Source organism: Schistocerca gregaria, chromosome 3 (assembly GCF_023897955.1).
Source record: "Schistocerca gregaria isolate iqSchGreg1 chromosome 3, iqSchGreg1.2, whole genome shotgun sequence".
NCBI classification, from domain to species: domain Eukaryota; kingdom Metazoa; phylum Arthropoda; class Insecta; order Orthoptera; family Acrididae; genus Schistocerca; species Schistocerca gregaria.
The window spans coordinates 66447243-66456991 of NC_064922.1; the positions used below are offsets into that span (position 1 = coordinate 66447243).

At 27.8% G+C, this 9749-nt stretch overlaps 1 pseudogene; it reads left to right on the top strand.

Moving 5' to 3' along the window:
• Nucleotides 1-312: 312 nt before the first annotated feature.
• Nucleotides 313-1568, top strand: LOC126353981 (NADH-ubiquinone oxidoreductase chain 5-like; annotated as a pseudogene).
• Nucleotides 1569-9749: the final 8181 nt, after the last annotated feature.

The following is a 9749-nucleotide window of genomic DNA, read 5'->3' on the forward strand; positions in this document are numbered from 1 at the left end:
ATTTCGAGAACTATAATTTTTATTTTAGGTATTTATTATTTAATAATTGATTATAGAGTTTTTGTTGAGTGAGAGCTTTTCAATTTAAATGGTTCTATAGTTGTTATAACTTTAATTTTGGATTGAATATATCTTATTTTTATATCTTTTGTTATATATATTTCTTCTTTGGTTATTTATTATAGAGAGGATTATATATCTGGTGAAAAGAATATAAATCGTTTTATTATTATTGTTTTAATATTTATTCTTTCTATAGATTTTTTAATTATTAGTCCTAATTTAATTAGAATTTTATTAGGTTGAGATGGTTTAGGTTTAGTTTCTTATTGTTTAGTTATTTATTATCAAAATGTAAAATCTTATAGTGCTGGTATATTAACTGCACTTTCTAATCGTATTGGTGATGTTGCTATTTTAATTTCTATTGCATGAATGTTAAATTTTGGTGGTTGAAATTATATTTATTATTATGATTTTATTTCTAATTCTTTTGAAATAAAGCTCATTACTATATTAATTGTTTTAGCAGCTATAACTAAGAGAGCTCAGATTCCTTTCTCTTCATGACTTCCTGCTGCTATAGCAGCTCCTACTCCTGTTTCTGCTTTAGTTCATTCTTCTACTCTTGTTACTGCTGGTGTTTATTTATTAATTCGTTTTAGACCAATATTGGATACTTATAATTGTGGTTGATTTTTACTTTTAATTGGTTGTATAACTATATTTATGGCTGGATTGGGCGCTAATTTTGAGTTTGATTTAAAGAAGATTATTGCTCTTTCTACTTTAAGACAACTTGGTTTAATAATAAGAATTTTGGCTATAGGTTATCCAAAGCTTGCATTTTTTCATTTATTGGCTCATGCTTTATTTAAGGCATTATTATTTATATGTGCAGGTTCAATAATTCATAATTTGAAGGATTCTCAGGATATTCGTTTTATAGGATCAATTGTTAATTTCATACCTTTAACTTCAGTTTGTTTTAATGTTTCTAGTTTATCTTTGTGTGGAATACCTTTTTTAGCGGGATTTTATTCAAAGGATTTAATTCTTGAGATGGTTTGTTTAAGATGAATTAATTGTTTAATTTTTTTTCTTTATTTTTTTTCTACTGGTTTAACTGCTTCTTATTCTTTTCGTTTGTTTTATTATTCAATATCTGGTGATAATAATTTTTATTCTAGATTTTCTTTTGATGATAAGGGTTATTATATTTCATTTGGAATAATTGGTCTATTGTTTGTTGCTGTTTTTGGTGGTAGTCTTTTATCTTGATTAATTTTTCCTATTCCTCATGTGATTGCTTTACCTTATTATTTAAAGTTTTTAACTATTACAGTTGTTATTTTAGGTGCTTATTTAGGTTATCTTATTTCTAATTTTGATTTTTCTCATAATTTATTTTCTTTAAGTATACTTTCTTTTGTTAGATTTGCTGGTTCTATATGATTTATACCTTTTCTTTCAACTAAGTTTATTAGATATATTCCTTTAAAAATAGGTTATTATTCATCTAAGTCATTTGATTATGGTTGAGGTGAATTACTTGGTGGTCAAGGTTTATATAGATTATTTATTTATTTAATTGGTTATATTCAAGGTTGATATGATTCTAATTTCAAGATTTATCTTTAAACTTTTATTTTTTGAATATTTATTTTGGTAATATTGTTTTTCGTTTACTTAAATAGCTTATAATTAGAGCGTGACACTGAAGATGTTAAGGAAGTATTTTTACTTTTAAGTATTTATAAATATAGATATATTATTTTTACAGTGAAAATGTAATGTTTTATTTAAACTATATAAATTTTAGAAATGTTAACGGAGTTTAACCGCTAATATAAAAAGTTAGCAGCTTTCATATTGGCTTTACATTTCCTTAATTGGAACTATTATACTTCAATTATATTATTAACAGTAATACGCCTCTTTTTGGCTTCAATTAATAAGAATAAGGGTAGTACATACCAATCTTCCAGGTCGAAACTGACTGCAATATTTCGCTTCTTATTCTATTTAAGGTTGATTGATAATATCAATACTTTTTGAATGCAACCCAAATGTTATATTTAACTACGACCCTTTATTCTGCTCATTGTAATGCTCCTTGGTTTCATTCATGGTATAGTCCTCCTAATAGAACTAGAATAAAAAATATTGTTGATACTGTTCAGATTATAATGTCTGAAGTTTTAAAAATAATTACAATTGGTAGAATTAGTGCAATTTCTACATCAAAAATTAAAAAGATTACTGCGATTAGGAAGAATCGTATTGAGAATGGTATTCGTGCTGATCTTTTTGGATCAAACCCACATTCAAATGGTGATCTTTTTTCTCGATCATTAATTAATTTTTTTGATAGTGTTGTTGCCAGGATTATAACAATTATTGGAATAATAAATCTAATGAAAACTCTTGTTGATAGAATTAGAATTGTTTTTCTTGATTTATATCAAGCTTTCTGATTGGAAGTCAAATGTACTATTTATACTAGAAAAACAATTATCTACCTCATCAATAAATAGAGAAATATAAGAATAATCATACTACATCTACGAAGTGTCAGTATCATGCTGCTGCTTCAAATCCAAAGTGATGTCTTGGTGAAAATTGATTTATTGAGTGTCGAAGTAGACATGTTGATAAAAAGATTGTTCCAATAATTACGTGTAAACCATGGAATCCTGTTGCAACAAAGAATGTTGATCCATAAACTGCATCTGCAATGGTAAAAGGTGCTTCTCAATATTCATATGCTTGAAGAATTGTAAAGTATAGTCCTAATAACACTGTGAAGAATAATCCTTGTAGTGCTTGAGTATGATTAGATTCCATTAAACTATGATGTGCTCATGTTACTGTTACTCCTGATGCTAAAAGAATAGCTGTATTAAGTAATGGAATTTGTATACGGGTAAAGGGTTGAATTCCTATTGGATATAAATAATTATATTAATTATAATATTTTATATTTAAATTAATAATTTTATTTATTATATCCAATTATAATAATATTAAATATCAAATTACATATTATTATATATATTATATTATAATAACCTATTTTAAGCTAAAAACATAAGTAGCTATAATCCTAGGTAAATAATTGCATTAAAATAATCAATTGATAATGGTAAGATGAACTTATAATACTTTAATTTCAATTAAATGTAATATATTAATATTAATTATTTATTATATATATATATAAAAAAAATAAAATGAGCAGGATAAATTAATCCTAATTAAACAAAATAATACATAAAAGAATTTCAAAAAAAAACTTTCGATTTATATATTAAATAAATGAAGTGCCTGATTAAAGGGTTACCTTGATAGGGTAAATAAAGTAAATAAAATTACCTTCATTAAAATTACATAAGATAGAATTAAACTACCTCCTTTAGTATCAAAAACTAATGTGCATCATACACCTTAATGTAAAAAGGTAAGCTAAACAAGCTAATGGGTTCATACCCCATTTATAGAGGTATCAATCCTCTCCTTTTTAATGACCAACAACTCTACAAAACTTCTCTTCCTATCAACATTAATGATAGGAACGATCCTGTCCATTTCATCAAATTCCTGATTTGGGGTTTGAATAGTACTTGAGATCAACTTACTTTCATTTATTCTGCTCCTAACAAGAAATAAAAACATAATAATAAATGAATCATCAATTAAATATTTTATTGTCCAAGCAATAGCATCGACAATATTATTATTTTCAATTTTGCTGATTCAAATAAAATATCCCATGGGATGGGAAACAGAATTTATCCCATCAATAATAATTAGATCTAGACTATTATTAAAGATTGGAGCTGCACCTTTCCATTTCTGATTTCCAGAAGTTATAGGAGCATCAAGATGAAATAATTGTTTAACATTAATAACATGACAAAAAATCGCCCCAATAATGGTCTTATCTTATTGTATTCAATTAAGAACTTTTATTTGAACAATTATTATCTTAAGAATTATTATTGGGGCAATAGGAGGTTTAAATCAAACATCCTTACGACAACTTTTAGCATATTCATCAATCAGACATCTAGGTTGAATAATTAGATCATTAACAGTAAGAGAAAACATCTGAGAACTATACTTCATTATTTACTCACTATTAAGATTAATTATAGTTTTATTATTTAAGCAAATAAATTTATTTTTCATAAATCAAATTTATTCAGCCAGAAATATAAAAACCGAAATTAAATTCATAATATTCTTATCTTTATTATCTTTAGGTGGACTACCACCATTCCTTGGATTCTTACCAAAATGAATTGTAATACAATCATTAATAGAAAACAATATAGCAACTATTATAACTATTATAGTTGTATTAACTACAATTACACTCTACTACTATATACGTATTAGATTCTCAGCTCTAATTATATCATACACAGAAAATTCGTGATCTATAAAGATAAAGTCCCAAAAATCAAGAATCATTCTTCCTATAACAGTAATAATTTCAACAATAGGATTGATTTCAACATCAACCTTAATTTCATTATACTAAGGACTTAAGTTAATCAAACTAATAACCTTCAAAGTTATAATTAAAAGAATAATCTTTTAGGCCTTAGTAAAATTTTACACCTCTAGAATTGCAGTCTAGAATCATAATTGAATATAAGACCTAAATATGATAAGAGAGAAAACATCTCATAAGTAGATTTACAGTCTACCACCTAAAATTCAGCCATCTTACCGCAAAAATGATTATTCTCAACAAACCATAAGGACATTGGTACTTTATACTTCATATTTGGAGCATGAGCAGGAATAGTAGGAACATCAATAAGAATACTTATTCGTGCTGAACTTGGCCAACCCGGATCTCTAATTGGGGATGACCAGATTTATAATGTTATTATTACAGCTCACGCATTCGTAATAATTTTCTTTATAGTAATACCTATTATAATTGGTGGATTTGGTAATTGACTTGTTCCACTAATAATTGGTGCACCAGATATAGCATTTCCACGAATAAATAATATAAGTTTTTGATTACTACCACCTTCACTAACCCTTCTTCTTACATCTTCTATAGTAGATAATGGTGCTGGTACAGGATGAACAGTTTACCCTCCTCTAGCAGGAGCTATTGCACACGGGGGTGCATCTGTAGATCTAGCTATTTTTTCACTGCACTTAGCAGGTGTATCATCTATTCTTGGTGCAGTGAATTTCATTACAACAGCAATTAATATACGATCAGAAAGTATAACTTTAGATCAAACACCTTTATTTGTATGAACTGTAGCTATTACAGCATTACTTCTCCTTCTTTCACTTCCAGTTTTAGCAGGAGCTATTACTATATTATTAACAGATCGAAATTTAAATACATCATTCTTTGACCCTGCAGGAGGGGGTGACCCAATTCTATATCAACATCTATTTTGATTCTTTGGACACCCAGAAGTTTATATTTTAATTCTACCAGGGTTCGGAATTATTTCACATATTGTATGTCAAGAAAGAGGAAAAATTGAATCATTTGGAACATTAGGTATAATTTATGCTATACTATCAATTGGACTAATAGGATTTATTGTATGAGCACATCATATATTTACAGTAGGAATGGATGTTGACACACGAGCATATTTTACATCAGTAACAATAATTATAGCTGTACCTACAGGAATTAAGGTATTTAGATGATTAGCTACATTATATGGAACTAAATTCAAGTTCAATCCACCATTATTATGAGCTCTAGGATTTATTTTCCTATTTACAATTGGTGGATTAACAGGATTAGTATTAGCAAATTCATCACTTGATATTGTATTACATGATACATATTATGTAGTAGCCCACTTTCATTATGTATTATCTATAGGAGCAGTATTTGCAATTATAGGAGGTGTCATTCAATGATATCCACTATTTACAGGATTAACTATAAATAATACATGATTAAAAATCCAATTCACAATTATATTCATTGGAGTAAATTTAACATTCTTTCCTCAACACTTCCTAGGATTAGCAGGAATACCTCGACGATACTCTGACTACCCAGACGCATATACATCATGAAACGTAGTATCAAGAATTGGGTCTACAATTTCTATTGTAGGAATCATTATATTCATTGTAATTATATGAGAAAGAATGATTACAAACCGAGCAATTATATTTAGAGCTAACATAAGAAGATCAACAGAATGACTACAAAATAACCCTCCTGCAGAACATAGTTACTCAGAATTACCATTAATCTCTAGATTCTAATATGGCAGATTAGTGCAGTAGATTTAAGCTCTACAAATAAAGGTTTGACCTTTTATTAGAAAATATTTATTAATGGCAACATGATCAATGGCTTCACCATTAATGGAGCAATTATCATTCTTTCATGATCATACTATGGTCGTATTATTATTAATTACAGTAATTGTAGGTTATGCCCTAAGTTATATATTATTTATTGCCTATACTAACCGTAATATACTTCATGGACATTTAATTGAAACAATCTGAACAGCTTTACCAGCAATTACATTAATTTTTATTGCCCTTCCATCATTACGACTATTATATTTACTTGATGATTCAGTAGATGCAATAATTACAATTAAAACCATTGGACGACAATGATATTGAAGATATGAATATTCAGACTTCATAGACGTAGAATTTGACACTTATATAACACCAGAACAAGACCTAGAAAAAGATGGATCCGAATACTAGATGTAGATAACCGAACAATCCTACCAATAAATACAGAAGTACGAGTATTAACAAGAGCATCAGATGTTCTACACTCATGAGCAGTTCCTGCATTAGGGGTTAAAATTGATGCAACGCCAGGTCGGTTAAATCAAGGAACATTCACAATAAATCGACCTGGATTATTCTTTGGACAATGCTCAGAAATCTGTGGAGCAAACCACAGATTTATACCAATTGTAATTGAAAGAACTTCAGTAAATTTATTTATTAAGTTATTATCTAAGATAATTTAAGGAGTTAGTTAAAATAAATAACATTAGAGTGTCAATCTAAAGTAACGAAAAAAAATTAGTACACCTTGAAATTCATCAGATGACTGAAAGTAAGTAATGGTCTCTTAAACCAAATAATAGTAAATTAACGACTACTTCTGATGGGGAAATTATATCCAAATCCCTCAAATATCCCCTCTTATATGATTCTCACTATTCATTATATTTTCAGCTACATTAATCTTGTTTAATCAAATAAACTTCTTCTCATTTAAACCTAACCTTATTAAAAGAGCAGAAAAAGGAACAATTGAAATAAAAAACTTAAATTGAAAATGATAACAAATCTATTCTCAACATTTGACCCATCAACTAACATCTTTAATTTATCATTAAATTGAACTAGAACATTTCTAGGACTATTATTAATCCCATCACTATTTTGACTTACACCATCACGAATTAACATTATCTGAAATAAACTAAATTTAACCTTACATAATGAATTTAAAACACTTCTTGGACCAAAATCATTTAATGGAACAACATTCATTTTCATCTCAATTTTTATTATAATATTATTTAACAATTTCATAGGATTATTCCCTTATATTTTTACTAGAACAAGACATTTAGCATTAACATTTGCAATTGCCCTACCTATATGGCTAAGATTTATATTATTTGGATGAATTAACCATACTAATCATATATTTACACACCTTGTACCACAAGGTACACCGCCTGCATTAATATCATTTATAGTACTAATTGAAACAATTAGTAATGTTATTCGACCAGGTACATTAGCAGTACGGTTGGCAGCAAATATAATTGCAGGACACTTATTATTAACCTTATTAGGAAACACAGGACCATCTATAGCAATAAACTTAATCTCATTACTAATTATTGGACAAATACTTCTATTAATTCTAGAATCAGCAGTAGCAATAATTCAAGCCTATGTTTTCTCAATTCTAAGAACTCTATATTGTAGAGAAGTATATTAAACCTACGTTAACAACTCACTAAAACCACCCATTCCACTTAGTAGACTATAGACCTTGACCATTAACAGGAGCAATTGGAGCAATAGTCCTAGTATCAGGACTAGCAAAATGATTCCACCTATTTAATATTAACTTATTCATAATTGGATTTGGAATTACCCTACTAACTATAATTCAATGATGACGAGATGTAGTACGAGAAGGAACATATCAAGGATTACATACAGGATTTGTATCAATTGGATTACGATGAGGAATAATTTTATTTATTGCATCAGAGGTATTATTTTTCGTTTCTTTTTTTTGAGCATTCTTTAGAAGAAGATTAGCACCAACAATTGAACTAGGAATACTATGACCTCCAATAGGAATTCAACCCTTTAACCCTATACAAATTCCATTACTTAATACAGCTATTCTTTTAGCATCAGGAGTAACAGTAACTTGAGCACATCATAGTTTAATGGAATCTAATCATACTCAAGCACTACAAGGATTATTCTTCACAGTGTTATTAGGACTATACTTTACAATACTTCAAGCATATGAATATTGAGAAGCACCTTTTACCATTGCAGATGCAGTTTATGGATCAACATTCTTTGTTGCAACAGGATTCCATGGTTTACACGTAATTATTGGAACAATCTTTTTATCAACATGTCTACTTCGACACTCAATAAATCAATTTTCACCAAGACATCACTTTGGATTTGAAGCAGCAGCATGATACTGACACTTCGTAGACGTAGTATGATTATTCTTATATATCTCTATTTATTGATGAGGTAGATAATTGTTTTTCTAGTATAAATAGTACATTTGACTTCCAATCAGAAAGCTTGATATAAATCAAGAAAAACAATTCTAATTCTATCAACAAGTGTTTTCATTAGATTTATTATTCCAATAATTGTTATAATCCTGGAAACAACACTATCAAAAAAATTAATTAATGATCGAGAAAAAAGATCACCATTTGAATGTGGGTTTGATCCAAAAAGATCAGCACGAATACCATTCTCAATACGATTCTTCCTAATCGCAGTAATCTTTTTAATTTTTGATGTAGAAATTGCACTAATTCTACCAATTGTAATTATTTTTAAAACTTCAGACATTATAATCTGAACAGTATCAACAATATTTTTTATTCTAGTTCTATTAGGAGGACTATACCATGAATGAAACCAAGGAGCATTACAATGAGCAGAATAAAGGGTTGTAGTTAGATATAACATTTGGGTTGCATTCAAAAAGTATTGATATTATCAATCAACTTTAAATAGAATAAGAAGCGAAATATTGCAGTCAGTTTCGACCTGGAAGATTGGTATGTACTACCCTTATTCTTATTAATTGAAGCCAAAAAGAGGTGTATTACTGTTAATAATATAATTGAACTATAATAGTTCCAATTAAGTAAATGTAAAGCCAATATGAGAGCTGCTAACTTTTTATATTAGCGGTTAAACTCCGTTAACATTTCTAAAATTTATATAGTTTAAATAAAACATTACATTTTCACTGTAAAAATAATATATCTATATTTATATATACTTAAAAGTAAAAATACTTCCTTAACATCTTCAGTGTCACGCTCTAATTATAAGCTATTTAAGTAAACGAAAAACAATATTACCAAAATAAATATTCAAAAAATAAAAGTTAAAAGATAAATCTTGAAATTAGAATCATATCAACCTTGAATATAACCAATTAAATAAATAAATAATCTATATAA